The following is a 22,702-nucleotide window of genomic DNA, read 5'->3' as shown; positions in this document are numbered from 1 at the left end:
CCCGTGTCGCCGAAAATCCTGCGTCGACTCCGGCGTCACGCCTCGGCGTCAGGCGTTGGACGTTGTTCTGACAAAAGATATTTTCCAACGACCCATACTCAGGCCATCTCTGTGTCGTAAGAAATTTACTGAACTAAATGAATTTGTCAAGCTAAAATGCGTGGAAAAATCGTAAACTACGACATGCACATCTTACAAACATGGTAGCTCTCGGACTGTAATTTGACTATACGAGAAAACATCATTGTGTTACACTAAACCTCAAAGACACCCTTCTCCGGCGCTTCCACAATTCGCAGACCCACCGCGGCGTCCGCCATTTGCGCACGCCGGCACGTCGGTGTGGCGCACTCGTTTCCCTGGAATACCTCCAGCTGGCGCTCGCCTTCACCGCATCGCGGCTCACGCAAGAGGCCGTGTTTCCACCGAAAAGCCCGCCTGCGTGCATAGTGTTCGCAGCAAGCGTTTCTCGGTAAACATTATGGTCACATATGCTCTAGTTGCCGGGAAGCGTGAGAAGCAGTCAGGGATCTTTTAATGCTATCGCATTCCATTCTTAAAGGCGAAGCTTAAGCATCCCCCAATTTCTTTTCTGGTGGAGCTGCTGGGTGCCTACTACCGCTCCCAGATTTACCCTCGTCTACAAGCCCATTACGAAGTCCGGTCGAGCTGACTCCTGTTCACGTATCGACAAGCCGTCGACCGCAAGGGCTACCACCTGAGCGTGAACATTTAGATAACCGTTTCAAAAGGATTAGTATACCAGTTCCCTCTTCCTCAACCGCACCAACTGAAGTTGTCCTAAACAAGCCCCAAATCGCCAAATCATTCCATGCGAGGAGAGGAGGAGAAGGAGAGGCCAGGCGAACAAGAGTACCGCTTCGTGTAGTTTCATTCGGCAAATTTAGGGACATGTTCAACTGGGTAGTGCATCGGGCTAGGAAACCAGGTACAAAACCAAGTGTCGCACCAACTTGAGTCACTGAGTCTCTAACACTTAATATGAGCCCCCCTTCAATGAACATTTTTCAAACCAACTTGGGTCACTGGGCATGCAACAATGTCTGTGTGCGGTTCTTCAATAACTATATTTTATGCCAAATTGGGTCTCAGGATATGTGCCTACGAGTATATGCCGTGCTTCGATCAGCATGTTTCATACTAGAAGGACGTTCCGAAACTAAGTTTCCTAATTTTCACTCGTCGGTTCAACCACGCCGGCCCCAACATGCGCCAGAAGAGAAAAAAGTTCGCTTCTTGATGAGGGGTGTCAAGCAAGAGCTCTTCACCGGATTGATACGCAACCCGCCCAAGAGAGTTTCTTAATTTGCTTCTGAGGTCACAACCATCGACAAAACGCTCTAAATCAGGAACAGGCAGTTCAACCGACGCACGCTCCCAACGAACTACGCCGAAGTCCAACCATTGGGCATCGACGACCTACGCGAGACTATGAGGCCGGTCGTGCAAGAGGAGCTTCAGAGAATGTTCCCAAGATCGCAGCCTCAGGTTTCCTCGATTGCTGATGTGCGAGGAGAAATCCATTGGTCATGATGATTTCCCGAAGGCAGCCGGCATCGCCAAAGGCCCAGCCTGAAACGATGACCTACACCACCGTAGCACGCCGTCAACGTGTTCCTCCGGGTCCGCGCCACGGCGCCGTAACGACGCAGTTCCGTCATCCGCCGCCACCTCCAGCTCGCCCAACCGTCGTCCACTGCAACTACCCAAAGAGAACAGACATCTGGCACACTGTTGACCATCACCCATTCTGCTACCACTGCGGAAAAGGGGGTCACGTCTACCGCCGGCACCCATACCACGAAATGGGGATTACGTGCATTCGCCGTCAACGCACCGTGCCCGCAACTTGGTAAACTGCCACGTGACATCACAGACTACATTGCCGCCGCTCAGTGGAGCCCTCGACGACCGTCCCGTGGAAAAGAAACCTGACATGAGTAACTACTTAAGAGGAAAAAAAAAACGAAATCAGAAAGAAACCATTTATGATAACTCAAAGGGAAGCTCTACTTTTCGAAGCGAGAACGGGATGCCTTAGAACACGCACCTATAAAGCGAGATATAAGAAGGAAGAAGCATGTGCTTGCTGCGGTAAAGCAAGGGAAACTACGGAGCATGTTTTATTAGAATGTGAAGACGTCTACCGAGCGGTCGATTTAGGCACCACTGGCCTCCTTGAAGCCCTTGGGTTCAGGGGGAGCAGTGGTAAAGCAAACATGTCCGCAATAGACATTAGTAAGAGGCGACTGGAGGATTGGTGAAAGAAAAGTAGGGAAACGACAAAAGGCGGAGACGTACAAAAGCACAGTTCGCAATAGGGGATCAGAAAATTTGGGCGTGGTAGCTCATAGTGTTTTTTTTTCTTTTTTCGTTGTTTAACCTAGGTAGGATATCAGGCAGTATAGTAGCAAGAGCTTGGCGGCGCAACCCACCGCCCCGTTCCAAAGGGGACGCTCATAATATCCATCCATCCATCCATCCATCCGTTTGCTTTCACACAGCCGCGACCTGTCGCTCCTGTGCCTACCATACACTAGCCCATCCCGGTGCCGGTCTGTCAGCCAATATCCGGAAAACTAAAAGCAGCCACTGATGGAGGAGCGGTTGCAGTTCGTCGAACTGACGAATATCCTCCTTCGCCGCCGACGAAGACGTCGAAAAGGCTACCTCGACGACATATCAAAGAGACGCCGCCACCTCGATGAGGCCTAGACGCAAAGAATACGCCGACAAAAGATCTGGCGACGCGACGTTCTAGCCACAGGTCAACGCGGCGCAGCCGTGATCCGATGTCAAGACCAAACTGCAACGCACGACGAAGAACCACCGACATCGGTGCGCTTCTCGAAGGCCACGCAGTCACAGGAGCCGACTACTCCGTCATGACTGCACCCATCGCCGCCCAGTAGAAGAAAGTTAAGACTTCATGGGAAGGCCATGAAGTTCGGACAGCTGCATGGCACTTAAGAAAGCCGAATGGAATCTACACAGCAAGAATTACCGTCCATGACCGTACTTACCATGCCACCTTCGTTATCCTCCAACAGTGTTCACGAGACGTCATTCTCGGCATGTACTTCCTGAACCAACACGGCGCAATTATCAACATAAAGTCGAAGTCGATAACGGTATATGAAGATCATGCGATAACGCCGGAAAACCTACCTAGTCACTACGCCTTTAGTCTGCTAGGTCAATTGAGCATCTCCCTCGCTCCAGCATTGCCATTTCCGTCGGCGCCGAAACACCCGCAGACGTAGAAGGCCTCATCCAAGCCGATCAATGTCTATTACCCGACCGTGAAATTTGCATCGCAAGAGGAATCGCTCGGCTGCAAGGAGGAAAAACCAGTGTTGCTGATAAACTTCAACCAGGAGTTCAAGCACGTCAACAACGGCACGACGATCGCGTACATCGAGAAAATTGAAGAGACAAGTAATGCATTTGTCCTCTCAGCTTCTGCGGCATTTACCCCGACGACCACCGTTTCCGAACCAGACTTTGACATAAATTCATGTCCCCCCCTGAGTAAGCAGGAACAGCTCAGAAGTCTTCGACGATACAACGACTGCTTTTCGACGTCATCGAGGATTCGACAAACGCCAGTAGCAAAGCATCACATAATAACCGAAGAGTGTGCTCGACCACTCCGCCAGAGCCCTTACCGAGTTTCGACGCGAGAACGTTAAGCTATGAGGCAACTAGTCGACGAAATGCTGCGCGACACCATCCAGCCGTCGAAAAACCTCTCGACATCACCTGTAGAGGGTGAAGACAAAAGAACGGAACCCTACGTTTCTGCGTCGATTATAGTCGACTGAAGAACATTACGAAAAAGGAAGTATACCCCCTCCCGCGGATAGACGATGCATTGTATCGGCTCTGCAACGCAAAACACTTGTGGTCAATGAATCTCAATCAGCAAGTCTGGGGCCTGCCCCGACTTTCAAACGACAGCTACCATCGCGAAATTCCCGCAGACTATCGACAAGAAGGCAGTGCATAGATTCCTTGGCATGTGTGCCTACTCAAGACGCTTTGTCAAGGACTTTTCACGCAACGCTGAGCCGCAGACGCGTATAACCAAATATGAGGTCGAGTTCGAGTGGGAAACGCTGCAGGCCGACGCATTTCAAGAACTCAAACGAACGACGCATGCAGTCGTGCACTTCAACGAGGACGGCGATACAGAAATCCACACAGACGCCGGCAGCCTAGGCCTCGGTGCCGTCCTAGTCCAGAGGAAAGACAGACTTGAACGGTTTATACACAGTAAAAAAAATTTGCCTTACTTTACAGAAAATTTGCTGGTAATTTGAGACCGAACACTCTTCCGTAAATTAAGAATGGTCATTTCCATAGAACGGACAACTGTAAAAGAGAGACCGTAATACAAGATACGAGTGCTTCTTTATCTAGAAAATGGAAGACTCTGTATTCTGAATCTGTGCTATAACCGTTAAAGTACGGTGCTTCTCATATTCAGAAAACGGAACACACTGTATGCTGAATTTGTACTATAACCGTTAAAATACAGGTGCTTGCCGTATTCAGAAAACGAAAGACTCCGCATGCTAAATCTGTACTATATCCGTTAAAGTACAGGTGCTTCCCGTATTTCCTCTTGCAGAGCATAGGCTATTGTTCGGAGAATGTGCCATCGGGGACAAAATTGCCCAGGACGTGCGAGAGTCGACCGAATTTTATGGTGCACTATTTGCTGGGATCAGCCGTGCTACCATCTGCGTTCGGAATGTGCATACGTGACCCACTGTTTTCAGCGGTCTTGAACAGAAATGCAAATTGGTCAACTCTCGCACTTCCAGGGTACTTTTGTCCACGATAGTACATCTCCTTTAATGCAAATGTCATGATGGCAGCTCATTCCCAAAGCAGCAGGTCACCATTGAGAAAATTGTCTTGCCAACACACTGACATGGCTGCAGAGATAAAACACTTTGCACTTTGTGATATGAATGCACTGCATAGCATATATACAAAAAGGTGCAACATTTCAGTCCTCAATTTCTTGGATCACAGAAGCAACTTTATTTTCTTCAATCACTCGTATTGCACTTCTTCCTGGTGAAAGTTGTTCTTCACCCCAAACACTTGCAAGGACAAACTTGCTGCTGTTAGGAGAAACGAATAGTATTCGTGAATATCCATCCTAAAGAAAGCGGCAAAAAGTATAATCACAGAACACGACAAAGCAGTAACTTCCGTGTTGGAAAAACATGTAAGTAGACCAACATTGTTGGAACAAGGAATGTTGCTGTAGCCAACATTTCGACATAGGTGCTTGTCATTAGGGTAGCGAATGTTTTCCTTGGCTGTGTTGTTTTGGATTGTGCATAGCTCACTGGCCTTTAGCCTCATTGGGGGAGAAGAAACTGGTGCATATAATAGGTCAAGAGAAGCCAAAGTGTTAAAATAAAGGAAGGAAGGGTGTGCTTAACATGGTGATTGTGATGGAGCGGGTATGAGCACTGCTGTCAGTACTTGCTAAGAGTAGGGGTGACCAAAACAGAAAACGATGTACACATGTGAGCAGTCATTAATCCAGTCAACCTAGTCTTCCCAGAAGACAAAATAGGTATCAAGGTAAACAGTTTGCACTTTTGGAAAAGGAAAACGAAGAATTAAGGAAAATAAATTTTGTATCAAGATGCGTCTGATTAAGATCACTGTAAATGGTAAATGAAGGCACATTACGAATATATATTTTGTTGAAAGCAAATGAAGAAAAGATATATTAACCAAATATCAAAAAATAGGGACATTAAAATTAAACTGGGTATGACCATAAAACAGTAAAGAACAGCCTGTGGAAAAAAATGGGATGGACAATATGATAACCAGGTGCAAGATTGCAAAACGTCGAGCGCTGTTTATATTCATGCTGCTGTTGACGGCTTCAAGTTTCTCTCTTCCTGTGGAACCTTTGTCTTACTTGAACACAGAAATGGGTCATTTTTTTTAAACAAGTCAGTTCAAATGCAGTTCAAAGCTTCAGCATTATTATAATGAAAGAAAATATTATGGTCAGTTCTCCTGGGTGTGCTTTAATTCAACAGTTATTTCCACCGGTGTAAGCTCAAAATTTAATGGGCTAAATGGAGCTTAGCTCCTGGCAAACCATTAGCTGGTCTTTTTTTTTTCAAGTGTTTGGGATCGGACCGCTGGTACGATCTGATGGGAACTCGGCGCTGACGCCCGTGGTTGTACCTGGGTCGCAAGCCCCAAGGGTAGCGTTGGCCTGGCGGCCTGGGGTACAACTCGAAGCATCCGAAGGTCCCGGCAAAGCATGAGTCGACTGGTAACAACGAAACAACTTGTTTATTTTAACATCGCAAAGAGTTGGCGGTCAGGTTTGACCGAAGTAGAGAGACGGGAGAGCACTTCACTCAACAGAAGAAATCGGAGCCCTCCCTTTTGGCGTCCGGGGGCAGCTGTTTTTATACTCTCGCAGTTGAGGGCAAGAAGGAACCCCTCAAAAGACGAGCACGTGAATGTACAATGGGCTAATGGTGACGCACACTGTCGTGGCGCTGCGCACGATCACGTAGCACCCCGTCGTGGCGCTGCGCACGATCTCGTAGCACCCTGTCGTGGCGCTGCCGGTCGGACACAATGACTGTAACGAGAAGATGGTCCCTGCTTTGGCATCGCCTGTTTCGGGCACAATGACTGGAACGAGATCCCTGCTTTGGCATCGCCTGTTTCGGGCCCAATAACTGGAATGAGATCCCTGCTTTGGCATCGCCTGTTTCGGGCACAATGACTGGAACGAGATCCCTAGGCGGTCGCATCGCCGCAGACGCGCCTGGAAACACCTGGCGATGAGTGTTGCGGCGACGACGATCGGGCCAAAATGTCTGCCGCCCCGCCGCAGTCGCGCCGGCAAAACCACGTGTCGCAGGCGAAACGCAACAGACCGCCCCGCCGGGGGAAGGAGATCCCGATGGACAGGGGACTGCATCCGCTGTCCGGAGGGATGTCGCTCGATGATGCTCATAACCGAAGTCGGGCGTCCCTCGACGTTTCTTGAGCGCAGCGCACAGAGAAAGCCTCGTTCTCTTGTTCAGGTTCGCACGGGGCACTGCAAAGTGACTTCGGGAGAGTTCACATTTTTGTTCTCGTTCCCGGCAAGCGTTAGAACTACGCTGAAAACTCAACCGCTCAGTCAGCAAGCACGGCACAACCCTCACTAAGCCCTGCCAGGCTCTTTCCCCTTTTTATACCACTGCCTAGTTCCTTACAGTAGTCTAGCATCACTCAGAACGCGTCCACAAATTGAAAAATTGCACTAGAAAGCATATCATCACTTTGAAACACTAAACAAAAGCAATATGTTAAAAAAAAAATCCTGCCTCAGGAAGAAAAACATCAGTAACAAACAATTTTGAGGCTGATTCCTACGTTAGGGGCTTCGACTTAAGCCATCGGCGTTACCGTTGAGACTCCCCTTTTTGTAACGCACCTCAAAGGAATATTGTTGTAAAGCGAGGCTCCAGCGCAGGAGGCGGCCATTTTTGGGAGAGATGGTCTGCAGCCATTGGAGAGGGCAGTGATCCGTCTCAATGATAAACCTCGAGCCGGCTAGATAGCATGACAATTTCTGAACGGCCCACACGAGACATGCACACTCTTTCTCGGTGGCGCTATACGCCTGCTCACGACTGGTCAGCTTACGACTAGCATACAGGACGGGGTGTTCTACTTCTCCATTTTCCCGTTGGCACAGTACAACGCCCATGCCTCGCTCACTAGCATCGCACTGAACAATGAACCCTTTTGTATAGTCTGGCGATCGTAGCACAGGCTGGCTTGTTAGGGCACTCTTTAGGGCGCTAAAAGCTCTTTCCTTGGTCTCGTCCCAGACGACTGTTTGAGGCTCTGTCTTTCTTAGAGCATCCGTCAGGGGAGCCGCGATATCAGAGTACCTAGGGATGTACCTCTGATAGTAGCCGGCGACACCCAAGAACGACCGAATATCGGTCTTGGTGCGCGGTTGCGGAAAGTCTCGCACAGCGGCCACTTTTATTTCAGAGGGGCGGCGACGACCCTGACCAATCACGTGACCGAGGTAGACAACCTCGGCCTGTGCTATCTGGCACTTAGGAGCCTTGACTGTCAAGCCCGCTTCGCGCAGGCGGGTTAGCACTGCCCGCAAGTGTGCCATATGCTCAGACCAGGATGCGGAGAATATCGCTACGTCGTCTAGATACGGTAAAGCGAATTCTTGCTGTCCCCGCAACACTTTATCCATGAGGCTTGAAAAACAGTATGGCGCGTTCTTCAAACCAAAACTCAACACTTTAGGACGGAATGTTCCCATTGGTGAAATGAACGCCGCATACCTACTAGCCTCTTCTGTAAGTGGAACCTGCCAATAACCCCTGACAAGATCTAGGGTGGAAATAAACTGAGCGCTACTAACTTTCTCAAGGCGCTCCTCGATGTTAGGGATCGGATAAATTTGATCCTTAGTGATGGAATTAAGCCTGCGGTAGTCGACGCAAGGACGAGGTTCCTTGCCCGGTACCTCAACTAAAATCAAAGGGGAGGTATAATCACTCTCACCTGCCTCAATAACACCGAGCTGTAGCATTTTCTTTACCTCAGCCTCCATAATATCGCTCTGGCGGGGTGACACCCGATACGCCTTGGATCGTACTGGCTCTGGGGAGGTAAGTTCTATATCATGAGTAAGTACCGAAGTCCTACCAGGCCTCTCAGAGAACAGACCTTGAAACTCTTGTAATAGCTGGTGTAGTTCGGTTTTCTGCTCAGGCGACAGCGGCGCTTTACTGATAAGGTCACTAATGACTTGACCGGTGTCTTCCCTGTTCGTCACTGAGCCCAGTCCCGGAAGCTCGACCGGAAGCTCTTCAGGAACGTTTACCATCATGCACACCACTGCTTCCCTTTGTCTATAAGGTTTGAGCAGATTACAGTGGTAAACTTGCTGTGCTTTCCGCTTTCCTGGCAGACTTACCACGTAGTTAACGTCCGACAGTTTCTGAACAATTCGTGCTGGGCCCTCCCACTGCACGTCTAGTTTGTTGTTTAGCGATGTGCGCAATATCATGACCTCATCGCCAACCTCAAAACGACGGGCCCTGGCTGTCCGATCATAATAAACCTTGGCCCTCTGCTGGGCCTTTGTCATTGCTTCACCTGACAACTCCTGTGCCCTTCTTAAGCGTTCGAGGAGCTTAAGCACGTACTCCACCACGACTGGGTCGTCGCCCCTACCTTCCCATGATTCTCGAAGCATGCGAAGCGGAGACCGAAGCGACCGACCGTACACCAGTTCAGCTGGCGAAAACCCCGTAGCCGCATGCGGCGCGGTCCTTAAAGCAAACATCACCCCAGGCAGACACAGCTCCCAGTCAGTTTGATGTTCAAAACACAAGGCTCTCAACACGCGCTTCATGACGGAGTGGAGCTTCTCAACGGAATTCGACTGTGGGTGGTACACTGAGCTGTGTAACAGCTTTACCCCACACCTTTCGAGAAAAGTTGTCGTCAAAGCGCTAGTAAACACTGTGCCCTGATCTGATTGGATTTCCGCAGGAAAACCAACTCGCGCAAATATGGACAGTAGTGCATTAACTATCTCAACTGAGCTGAGTTCTTTAAGCGGCACTGCTTCAGGGAACTTTGTCGCTGGGCAGATCACAGTCAAAATGTGTCTGTACCCCGTGGCTGTTACCGGCAGAGGTCCCACTGTATCAATAACGAGCCGTCTAAAAGGCTCCGTAATGATAGGTACCAATTTCAACGGCGCTCTCGATTTGTCCCCTGGTTTGCCCACCCGCTGACAAGTGTCACATGTCCTCACGAAATGGTCTGCGTCCCGAAAACACCCTGGCCAATAGTACTCTTGCAAGAGACGGTCCTTAGTTTTCTTAACTCCTAGGTGTCCGGACCACGAACCCCCATGTGACAAGCGCAACAGATCCTGACGATAGCATTGAGGCACGACCAGCTGATCGAACTCCACTCCTCTTCGGTCTAGATACTTCCGGTACAGGACTCCACCTCTTTCCACAAAACGCGCAGTTTTCCTGGCGATACCTTCTTTGACATTGCAGCGCACGTTTTCCAGACTGCCATCCTTTTTTTGCTCGGCTATCAAAGCCGACCGGCTGACTTTTAGCAACCTATCAAGTCCGTCTGACGTAGGCGCGATGAGCAAATCGGTAGATAGCTCTTCTAACTTTCCCGAATCGGGATTTTCCTCTCCAGTATCTGGCGCCTTCAACGCTACAGACTCAATTTTATTCAGTTCGGGCGTGCTCTGAATATCAGCTTGCTGCGCCTCTGACCCTTTTTCGTTGTTTGATAACGTCGGCCCCGCAACTACCGCCTTTGCAGCGAGCTCCCGAACCTTCGATCTGGTTAAGGCCTGAACACTAGCTTCACCAAACAAAAGCCCCTTCTCGCGCAGGAGGTGATCCGACCTGTTTGAAAATAGGTACGGGTACTGGGGTGGCAGCATAGATGACACTGCCGCCTCTGTCTCAAGCGCTCCGAAAGGTCCTTCAATAAGCACCTTTGCTACTGGCAGACACACGCTATGAGCTTCCACGGCTTGCTTGATCCACGCGCACTCGCCCGTGAACATATGGGGTTCTACGTAAGATGGGTGAACTACATCCATCGTAGCTGCGGAATCGCGAAGCACTCGGCACTCTTTCCCGTTCACGAGGAGGTCTCGCATGTAAGGCTCGAGAAGCTTCATGTTCTCGTCCGTGCTGCCTATTGAAAAAAACACAACTTTTGGTGTTGTTTCCGGACACTGCGCCGAAAAGTGACCCGGCTTCTGGCACGTATAACAAACGCCCGCTCGCCTCATCTCGAACCGCTTTCTGCGTTCGGCTTCGGCTGCCGCCGTCTCCTTAGGTTCGGTCGCACTGCTTCCACTCGCATCCGCACTACGCGTGTTCCCCTTTGCTCTCATGGGTGTGAACTTCGGCCTCTCAAACTTCGAGCCAAATTCACCGTTTTGACCGTCCTTAGCTCCGCGAGCTCGACGCGTCACAAACTCCTCGGCTAGCTCAGCGGCTCTAGCCACCGTACTCCCGTCTGGCCTATCCAAGACCCAGTATCGCACGTTCTCCGGTAACCGACTATAAAACTGTTCTAGCCCGAAGCACTGCAGAACTTTATCGTGGTCACCGAACGCTTTCTCTTCTTTGAGCCACTCCTGCATGTTTGACATAAGTTTGTAGGCAAATTCTGTATATGACTCACTCTTGCCTTTCTCACTCTCCCGAAACTTCCGACGGAACGCCTCCGCAGACAGCCGGTACTTTTTTAGCAGACTCGATTTTACTTTGTCGAAATCCTCTGCCTCCTCTCTATCCAAGCGAGCGACTACGTCGGCCGCCTCGCCGGGTAACAAAGTGAGCAAGCGCTGTGGCCACGTTTCCCGAGAGAACCCCTGCTTCTCGCACGTTCGCTCAAAGTTAACCAGGAACAAACCAATGTCCTCTCCAAGCTTAAACGGCCGCATCAGGTCAGTCATTTTGAACAATACGCGTTCTCCTGCACCGTGTGCCTGACTTCCATTACGAGCGCGTTCCATTTCTACCTCAAGACGCTTCATTTCCAAAGCGTGTTGACGGTCACGCTCTTGTTGCTCTCGCTCTTTCTGTTCTTTAAGTTCGCGCTCCTGTTTCTCTTTTTGCTCTTTAAGTTCGCGCTCATATTTCTCTTTTTGCTCTTTAAGTTCGCGCTCCTGTCTTTTTGACCTCTCCTCAATAGTCTCAAGGCATTCCGACAGCTCGTCATCCTCAGCCTCTAACTCAAGAATAGCCGTTAGCAGTTCTGGTTTTCTGAGTTTGTCTGAGACATCCAGACCCAACTCTCTTGCAAGCTCCAACAATTTCGGTTTGCGCAACGACTTCAAATCCATGGCTGCTCTGAATGCTGCTTTCTCTACTGCTTACTATTGTCTTGCCGCAAACTAACCCGGCAGCAACGACAACCACAATTACCAGCTCTGTTTCTGACACTAACAAAAGCCTGGCAAAGCTCAGAAGAAGAAAGTCCCGCACTCACCAAACCTCGCAGGCAGGAATTCCGCGCAGTCGTTCCGCTGCAGGCAACCAGTCGTCACACAGGGCTCGTTGCACTGCTCCCGGATCGTCGTTGAGCTGCTCAGCATACAGTCAACTGCATCTCTTCGCTGCTGGCCTCCGTTGTCGCGATCTCACCGCTGGCAGACAGTTGTTTGAAGTCGTAGGCGATCTCACCGCTGCCAACCAGATGTTTGGATCTGACTGCTGGTACGATCTGATGGGAACTCGGCGCTGACGCCCGTGGTTGTACCTGGGTCGCAAGCCCCAAGGGTAGCGTTGGCCTGGCGGCCTGGGGTACAACTCGAAGCATCCGAAGGTCCCGGCAAAGCATGAGTCGACTGGTAACAACGAAACAACTTGTTTATTTTAACATCGCAAAGAGTTGGCGGTCAGGTTTGACCGAAGTAGAGAGACGGGAGAGCACTTCACTCAACAGAAGAAATCGGAGCCCTCCCTTTTGGCGTCCGGGGGCAGCTGTTTTTATACTCTCGCAGTTGAGGGCAAGAAGGAACCCCTCAAAAGACGAGCACGTGAATGTACAATGGGCTAATGGTGACGCACACTGTCGTGGCGCTGCGCACGATCACGTAGCACCCCGTCGTGGCGCTGCGCACGATCTCGTAGCACCCTGTCGTGGCGCTGCCGGTCGGACACAATGACTGTAACGAGAAGATGGTCCCTGCTTTGGCATCGCCTGTTTCGGGCACAATGACTGGAACGAGATCCCTGCTTTGGCATCGCCTGTTTCGGGCCCAATAACTGGAATGAGATCCCTGCTTTGGCATCGCCTGTTTCGGGCACAATGACTGGAACGAGATCCCTAGGCGGTCGCATCGCCGCAGACGCGCCTGGAAACACCTGGCGATGAGTGTTGCGGCGACGACGATCGGGCCAAAATGTCTGCCGCCCCGCCGCAGTCGCGCCGGCAAAACCACGTGTCGCAGGCGAAACGCAACACAAGACACATGCCTGGACATTATATGTGTAGGCAGGAGTGCTAGCAAACTACATTATACTGCTTGCCAAAACCAAAGTGAAACTTGGTAACAGTGATTGAAAAAAAAACAGCATTCCACAATATTTATTCAAGTCGTCTGGAAAAGTTGCTTAAGTTAATGTACACCCCCCACCCCACCAGATACAATTATACACCACACTGACTCTCATGGTGTCAACCATGCTATTATAACACTAGGCATCAAGTAGGAGAATTAGGGGATAAGAGGGCACAATGCTTTTTGTTAGAACATCAAATGTGTTTTACATAAATGCTACATTCCAACTAACAAAGGAGCAGCCGATAGTGACCAATGCATACGAAAGCTACTGACATTCTGTGCAGCAGAATGTTGACGATGAGGTGTTATGCGCACAAGTGCACTCTTTCAGACAAAGTGACATCCTGCAGTCAAACCTTGTGCCAACATTAGTTTGAAAAACACCACAGTGGAAAGCAAAGAGTGCTAAATTTGTTGAAAATTACTAAAATTATTCGATTATTCATCATCTTCATTGTTCGTTAAAGATTCACAGATTGTTCCCTACGGGTGCTGTAAACAGGCACCCTGCTTTTACAGTCGTAGCAACAACGATCTGTGGCACAGACAAGAATAAATGCTCATGAAGTTTATGCAAGAGTATACCCTACAAATTACACCCCATTTCACATTCCAATGTGGTAGAAGAGGAAGACGAAAAAAAACAACTTTCTGGTGGAGGATGTATACCCCAGAATAGAAGAAACAAGTGTACACTAACCATTGCTGCTGCCGATGCCTGTGCACTAGCAGTTACATACAATATGGCAGTTACAATTGTTTTTCCACAAGCACTGCAAGCTGCTGCCAGTTTACCAGTACACAGCTGTAATAAATTTAGGGCAAGTTAATGCTCTCTAATGGATTTATATCATATGACACAATTGGAATGCAATATTCTGCAAATAAGTGAACAGCGATGTGCCATCCCATACAATAAAACACCTTTGAAGAATCTGAATCACCACCTGCACTCTTAGGCAGTTACACCCTTTGGAGTGCCCCTTCTGCCACACAACAATAATCGTTATCTGCCTTGATGCGTTTCCTTTCTTGAAAACGCCACGCCCGCTACTTTTCTGTCGGGAATGCTATCATGCTGATAACGCGCATGCCGTTCGTTACTGGAAAGTGCAGGGCTCGCAGCTTTAAAGGAAGAAAACGCATCAAGGCAGATGACAATTATCGTTGTGTGGCAGAAGGGGCACTCCAAAGGGTGTAACTTTGCCTAAGAGTGTGGGCAGTGACGAGGTAAAAGAGTGTGTTCTGTGTAAAGTAGTGCACCTGTATAACCTAAAGCTGTGGAGAATGTATTTAGTATCAGCTATGAAGGTTTCTAATTTTAATTGTACACAGTAAAAACCTCCATGCAGTTTTGCAAAATGCAAACCCCCTACCTTTTTGTTGTTCAAAGGTAATGACAAGTAGGGCCATAACGTGTACATTATGGGTTTCGTTCCCAAACAATCAAAGTGAATAACACCACCCTAAGTGTTATGTGCCTTCTGTCTCACATTTTCTGTCAAAAATTGTTAGTGTCAAATGCTGCGATCGGCAGAGAAACGAATTTCTGGAGCAATATAAAGTATTAAGTACTTTATATTGTGGTCTCAGTTATTTCACTGCTGTTTAAGCATTATCGGGTCTTAAAGTAAAAAAAAACTGAGGAATAAATACATGCATATTTTACGTCACAACCCTCATGAGGTATTTAGTAGTCTGGATTAAAAAGGATTCCAGATTTACAACGCAGGATAGATTTTATTCCACTGAAAGAATGGCATCATGCCAATGATTCTGCATTTGGTGCTATATTTATTAGTTCAGTTGGAATGTGTGTGTATTGTCAGCGATATCGCTTGACATGTTTTAGATTGACTGTTTTCTAAATTTAGGCTAATTCGTATTCGCAAATAACCTTGTATGACACCAAGAACTTGCTTAGCAGGAGTATTTCTAACATTTGCAAGATATGAGGCTCTTGAATGCATATCTAAGCCTGGGGTGCACGCCACCCCCTAATCTCATCAGCAAGTTTCTGGAACTCATCTACGAGGTTTCTTATGACGAATGTAAAGTTGCTTGAACGGGAGAAATAGGGAATTTAAACAGGTGAATTATGCAGCATAAGAATGTCAGCAAGAAGCAAGCATCAAGAAGCACTGTCACTCAATGTCCATAGACTATCCAATGCAAGAATTATTTGGGATTATTTAAAATTATGGCATTGGAACGAACTGTCTTTTAATCTATAGATAAACTGATTATTCACTCTACTACCACTACCTTCACCAGAAACATTCATAATCATTATCCTATCTGTGCCACATCATCCTAGCTAATATTCAAGCCTTCATGAGCTGCTTCTTTTACTGCTAATTCTCTGTGGGAAAGAGGTGTCCGTATGAAGGCCATATCATATACTTATTACCCGTTTTTTGATAAATGATAAGGGAAAAACTTCACACCAAAAATGCATTGAGCTTGAGCAAGTTCTACGTTTGAAGCTGTTGATTCTTTTTTCCCTTTGCCATCATTGACCCACCTGGTTAGCTAAGTAGACAGCTGCAGGAGAAAACTAGGGGTGCCAAATTAGGCTTCTGCCCCAGGGGACCTTTTCACGGTCACTGCAGGAACTGCCTGTGGCCTCGGCATCTTCCTTGAGGGCTATGGCCATGTCAAAGAAACCTTGTCTCCACAGGCTGCATAAAGAAGGATAATTTTCTGAGCTAAGTCTTTTTCTTAAAAGAACCCATTTAAGTTGTATTCATGGCTTTGCACCACAAAACTGACACATGACTGGCCACTCAAGACACTTTATGTGTATTCGCAGGCTTATTCCTTGGAAAAACACTTTTATGTAGCACACAATGAGTAACAGTAACAAAAAAGTGTATCAGGAGGCTTTCATATTGCTCTACAACTTTTCATTGACACATTTCATTTAATTATTTGAGATATTTATTAACTAATTAAGAATTATGTAATTAGGCAGAATGCAAAAAATAATCAGAGTATCTCCAAGCGATGGCAAACAACATTACCTTCATTTTGTCTAGTTACATCGCATTTACATATTTCTAAATCTTGGTGCACGATAGTTAGGACACCCTGTAGATCAAAAAACAATATTACAATTTTCATAATCATCTCTTGCTTGTTATTGGTGGCTATGGCTGCTTCAAGTTATTATTTCAGTACGGTACAAGCAGTTTTGAAGTGAAATTGTTTTGCATCGAGGTTGTGTAATCTAGAAAATCAAGCAATGGGTCAAGTTGTGCTCACTATTCAGATGCTTAACTAAGAAGCTGCAGGAAAAGGAAACAGGACACAACACCTAATAAACAATGCATAATTAGAAAATTTAAACAGAACAAGAAACCAGTTTTTGAAAACACAGAAAAAAGCCAGCAGCATACGTCGAATACACCCTTGCTATGTACTGCAAGTGAAGTTGTTACCGCAATGCTTGGGCACCATATGAACTTACAATCAACAACTTTGAGCAGTATATTAACACCACTAAATGAACTGGCCTTTGAAGATTCTTGATCTGAAATCCTCAACTTGTTCTGGCGTTTAATTTGTCGTGCTCAATCTGTATTCTCAAAAGCTAGCTCTCGACCATTTCTCTAAACGCAACATCAGCTTAAATCTCAAGGTAGGGTTGACCTGTAAATAAAGTGGATAATGCATGGCAAACATCATGAACACTCTTACATGTTAACCAGAGGGTTCACTCATGCAGCCATGAAATTATGTGATGCAGACACGTGATATATTGAAGCTGGTTCTGTGAAGTGTTTCATGCTTCCAAGGCTTCTCCAGTTGTGAAAGCTGTCTCCACTAGCTAAATAAGCAATGAGAATAAAAAAAGAACTTCAATATGCTCACAATACGTTGGCCATTTGCAAGTAACCAGCAGTCTTTTTGGGCTCCTAGGTTGCCTGGTGCAAATCTACTATGCCACATTACTTGCGTTACCCAGTACCAGCCACATTAAAATGCAATGTGTTCAGAGCCCTTTCCCTGTTTTTCTGCTTTGGAAACAGTTTACCATGTGTTCAGTAGGCGTCGAGAAAGGGGCAGAAAACACTGTGCACCACTGATTTCTAATATGTTTTGCTGGATGCAGCACACTGCACCGGATGCAGGTGAAGCCAGTGGAAATGCGGTGTCATGCAGGCGCTTGTCCTGGAAGCAGGGCATATGGTGGACTAACTAGTGCATACGATTAGATAATATTGCTACCGAAAAACTTTTCTTTGTGGTTTTTCACATTTCAGGAGGTCTCTACATGTCTGGTAAGCGCTTTTATGACAATCTGAACCCGTATATGATGGTGTTCTCTTAATCAAATTTTTTCTCATTTACCAGTGTTTCGATTGCACGCCACTTATGTTAGCGACACTGTAGACACTGCAATGGAAAAATTCTGGGCACCTCAAAACACTGCTTGGGTAGTTTATGGCACATCAGGCAGGCATGTTAGGGGAAGAAGTGCCACACACCCGTGCAGACAAAGTGCTGCCGCAAAGTTGTGAAGCACCAACTTCCGGGACAAGGTTGGCTTCAGTCGAGGGTGCTCGATGTGCTGTTCATCCCCTGTAGTAGAGATCAGTGGTGTGGACCTTTTTATACTGGCTGTGTTTCTGGTCGGAACCTGGCAACAGCTTCCACCATACTTTTTTGAACCTGCAACATGTGCAGAGAAAGTCAAATCACTGTGCATTGATTGTATGGCTTTATTGTTCTACACATTTTATCAAATCATAAAAAAATACAGTTCGCAAATTTTTACTACTCTATATAGACAGTCTAGTTGCTAGACACACGAAACATTACCATCCCTCTGACAGAATGCAATAATAGAAGCGTACACTGTAAAGCTACACTAAATTTTAAATTGATGTGACACCGTATGAGCATACAGTATGCTTACTGTATGCTCTAGCCCTGTGTCAAGTAAAAGTTAATTGTCAATCATTTATGGTGTATTTCTACTTATTCTGGGTCATCAAACTGTATAATCATTGTTTCAAGTTTACACATTGTTGGCTTTTGATTGCCTATGTGATCCGTTTCCTACTTACGCATGCAGTAATCCCACTGTAATAAGGAAAAAGTGTTAGAAAAAGAAATGCCGTGATAACCTTCCCCATTTGCTGAGGGCAGGAGCAATGGCCAATAGCATGTGGTTGAAGCCACATAAATACTCAGTTTTCACACAGCTTAATTGTTCTTGTCATTTATAACCAGTGTTGTATATTTATAAGTTTTCTTTGATGAATCCCCCCCTATGTAATGCTCGCATTGGGCCTTTAGGGTATTGAAATAAATAAATAAATAAATAAATAAATGCTGTGCACCTCTGCATGACCAATAAAATCTGAGTACTTGACTGCACTAAGGCTGCTGCTTGGTGCTGTTCGGCAGTTCGGCTTTGCTTTCCTGATATACAGAACTGTTTAGGTACCAGTAGGTTACTTTGCGATAAAATGTTGCTTGGAGCAGTGGTCATTTGCACATAAATAATGCGACAGCAAATATAACACAAGGATAGGAATATGGGTCTCTTGGAAAAAGTACATACACATTATGATTATAATGTGATGTGATGCCACAATGAAACAGAAAGCAACGCATAGAAGTGGACGGGACTTCCATAACACCAAAGTTATTGGACAGACAGTACTTCAGAAGTGCCCGCAACACAATGTGTTGCGGGCTAGTTGGTGTGAATCCATAAATACTTTGTTCAGCGCAAAACAATGGACACAAGACGACCCCCCAGCACAAGGCGCTACTCTCAACTGACATCACTTCATTGCGTCACTCCTTTATAGATAGTAGAGTCTAGAAGAACATGCGCAGTGAGCACCACGTGCAGGAACCACCAACAACCGATCACAAGAGCGCACTCGTGACGGGATCCAAAAAACCATACTGAGCACTGCACAAGGTTAAAGAAGGCACACTAATGCACTGTGACCCCAATGACTGTATGAAGAAAGCTTCCGATAACTCTCGGGCGGTGGTATCACAGTACTTTTTCAAAATCGTAGTATCACGAAACATGGCTTTGCACCTCCATATTTTACAATGTTGAGCCAAATGGGAATCTGTGCCTGTTGGTATGGATCGTTTATGTTCGCAATGTTTCGTGATACTACGATTTTGAAAAAGAGCCGCGATACCACCGCCAGAGCTTTATCGGACGCTTTCTTCATGCAGTCATTAGGGTCACAGTGCATTAGTGTGCTTTCTTTAACCTTGTACAGTGCTCAATATGGTTTTTTTGGATTCTGTCGCATGAGTGTGCTCTTGTGATCAGATAGATGTTGGTGGTTCCTGCACATGGTGTTCACAGCGCATGTTCTTCTAGACTTTGCTGTCTACAAAGGAGGGACGCAATAAAGTGATGTCAGTTGAGAGTAGCGCCTTCTTCTGGTCATCTTTCTTGTGTCCGTTGTTTTGCGCTAAAAAAGCAATTATGTATTCCTTGTGTGTGTTTGAAGACAGCTCCTCACGCAGTAGCGATTCCAGTATTGCTGCCCAGTGGTTTAGCTCGCCACAGTTTGAAGTGCCACAAAATATAAGGAGAGAAACCTGCATTATAGTCTTGTTGCAAACAAGAATATAACATGAAGTGCATTCTGAGGCCAGAAACTATAAAAAAATTTCATGATGCACCACTGTGCAAGGTTTTATAGGAAAGTCAAATACATTTAGTGTAAATATCACACTATGATGGTACACAATGGTGGTAATCTGTAATAATATAAAAGGTGCCTTAATGTTACAACAAAAGTTCACACTACTTAATAAGAGCCCTGTAAAATTTAGCATGCAGGGGCACCACTCGGTTAAACAATAGTGATGTAATGTCTATGTACACAAGTATTACCCATGCATTTCTGCCATTGTCCAAATGGCATAAATGAATGGGTATTACTTGTATACATAGATATTACATCTCTATTGTTTAACCAAGTAGGTAAACTATGTCTGCCTCATACAAGATTAGAATTACACCATAAATTATATAGTCACCGTAACAGTAACACCTCATTTCAACTTCACAGTAAGTAGACGCCTGTTGATGCCAGCCTCCCCCAATGCTAAACTGTGCTGCATACTTTACAGAGAAATTATAGTGGTATCACTCAACTCTGGAGCTATTCAGGACTGCAGCATTGTAGAAGATATCTACAAATGTCCCATTTCATGTATAACAGCCTGAATTGCTTGCACATCTTACCAAGTGCAAATTAAAATTACTTCTTGTTTAGCATTTTTGCCTGCTAGACCACAGTCCAATGTCATCAATATATTAACATATTAACCTCAAAGAACCTAATTTGGCTTATAGATTAACACCTTCGCATACTGCCACAGCTGCACTCCGTCATATGCGTTGCAATCATAAAGCAGTGCTTGTCCACCAGCACTCCTATGTCACTAACAGTGATCACCTACACAACTAAGTAGATGGTCATGATTCAGGTGGCAAATAGCTAAGAGAAAAAAAATCCACTCACTTTGAGAGCTACAATACTGCAATAACTTGAGAGAGATGGACCCATTGCAGGCAGCACACCTCTTCTCAGCTCCAGCACAACAGCAACTTGCCTTTCAGTAAAAGAAAAAGATTGATTAGTAATGATAAGTTACCTTGTTTTTGCTGAGTATCAATACAATCTGACTTTCATGCATATCCACTCTCCGCTTTAGTAATACAACTGAATTATTTGTAAAATAAAAGAGTCTATGATGATACCATTCGCTTCTCTTGTATGTCCAATTTTTTTCGCACTGATACCCCGTTTACTGCTTGCTTACTGACACGAATGCCTTGACTGCCCAGACATCATTCGAAGCAACACGTCTTGCTGCACCGCAGAAAGTTGCACCAAGCAAACACAGCAGAGCAGCCAGAGCAAAGAACTTTTTTTTCTGGTCACAATTAAAACGCGCACCCAAGCAAGAAAGTAACGATCACAGGTAGTGAGCGACTGCTATTGCCTCGAACGTTTATTTCCGTATTCTAACAGAAGTTCTTGTATCGGATACAGTATGCTCTCAAGCCAATACAAGCGTCAATACAAGTGCGCAACTGAACGCAGTTTTATTCTACGTTTTTAACGCGAGTGAGCAAAAGGTTAGAAGTACCTCACGGAAATTGCGATCCAGCCGATCGCGCTACGACTGGAAGCGATCTGAAAAGATAGAGTGATCCCTTTCCACATTCATGCGTCATTTTTGCCCTAAGACGATGCACAGTGGTCGTTTGAAACAATATTTCTGTTCGCGACACCGGCTTACCCCACATCATTTTAACACCTACGTTATGCAAACCAAATAAGATTAAAATGGGCTTACCTCATGAGCAAGTTACGAGCGCGCGTAGACTGTTGAACACCCGTTGAGAGCAAACAGGCTATCCGTGTCCAAGCGCATACGTGCACCCAAACACAGGACAACTTCTTCGATGCCGCAGCGTGCAGAGTTTTGTACACGAAGTGAAAGACATCCAGCGCAAATATCTCCGCGCCATGACGGCAAATGACGAGCGCACAAGCGTACACAACACAGCGACAAATTCGGAACTTTACCAATTCGAACGTGCCGAGACCCAAGCAGCGTAACCATCCATCGTTTCTGTTCTTCGCTCCCGATGCGTCAATCTCTCTTCCTTGGGGTCTTGCTCCACTCTTGAGTACAAATCAAGAGATATTTACGGCAAATTAACAACTTTTACAACACGACACGAAAAATTCCGGCTGACTACACATGTGCAGCGTCCGTCTGCCACTCCTAACGGATGGATGGATGGATGGATGATTGTGGCTCAAACCTTTGAATCGGGCGGCGGCGGCGCGCGCCACCTAGCCTTTAATGGTTCTATATGCATGCATACCTATGTATTTACTCCTTTACTTTTGCGTTGATATTGTCCACCAATCAGATAGCCTCCGTTTAGTTATTTCTACCTGTTCAAAGTCTATTTTACTCTCACTGTCTTTAAAACCCAAGGCTTTGAATAGTTCCCCGTTAGATTCAATTGCAGGGTGAAGTTGTTTACAAGCAAGTATCAGGTGTTCCGCCGTTTCCTCCTCCTCTCTACACGCCTCGCACACCAAATCTATCTCCTGGTATCTGGCTCGGTACGTTTTAGTCCTCAGTACACCTGTCCTGGCTTCGAACAACAATGAGCTTCCCTTAGAGTTATCGTAAATATTTTCTTTGGCTATTTCTTGCTTAAACGTCCTGTATGTCTCCAATGCCGATTTGGTTTGCATCTCTGTACTCCACATACCCCTCTCTGCCTCCTTAACCTTTTTCTTGACAGATGATTCCTTAATTGTTCCCCCGCTACTGCCCAAGTATTTGCTTGTCAATTTTCTAGTTCGCTTCCTCCACCTCGTGTCAACATTCTTCGTGTATAAGTAACTGAAAACCTTCCTAGCCCACCGAATTTCCCCCATTTTTCTCAATCGCTCCTCAAATGCTATCTTGCTACTAGCCTCTCTGCCCTCGAAAGAA

At 46.4% G+C, this 22,702-nt stretch overlaps 1 long non-coding RNA gene across 1 annotated transcript; it reads right to left on the bottom strand.

Annotated features, from left to right (window-relative positions):
- Positions 1-17,673: 17,673 nt before the first annotated feature.
- LOC142567702 (uncharacterized) lies at positions 17,674-21,953 on the bottom strand. Its single transcript, XR_012825219.1, has 3 exons — positions 21,539-21,953; positions 20,698-20,788; positions 17,674-17,851 (listed from the first exon to the last, which is right to left on the bottom strand). It is a non-coding gene; the product is annotated as an uncharacterized LOC142567702 (long non-coding RNA).
- Between the last annotated feature and the right edge of the window lie 749 nt (positions 21,954-22,702).

This window comes from Dermacentor variabilis, unplaced genomic scaffold (assembly GCF_050947875.1).
Source record: "Dermacentor variabilis isolate Ectoservices unplaced genomic scaffold, ASM5094787v1 scaffold_14, whole genome shotgun sequence".
Taxonomy (NCBI): Eukaryota; Metazoa; Arthropoda; class Arachnida; order Ixodida; family Ixodidae; genus Dermacentor; species Dermacentor variabilis.
Note: the sequence above shows the minus strand (reverse complement) of the source record. Positions and strands in the feature narration are given on the sequence as shown.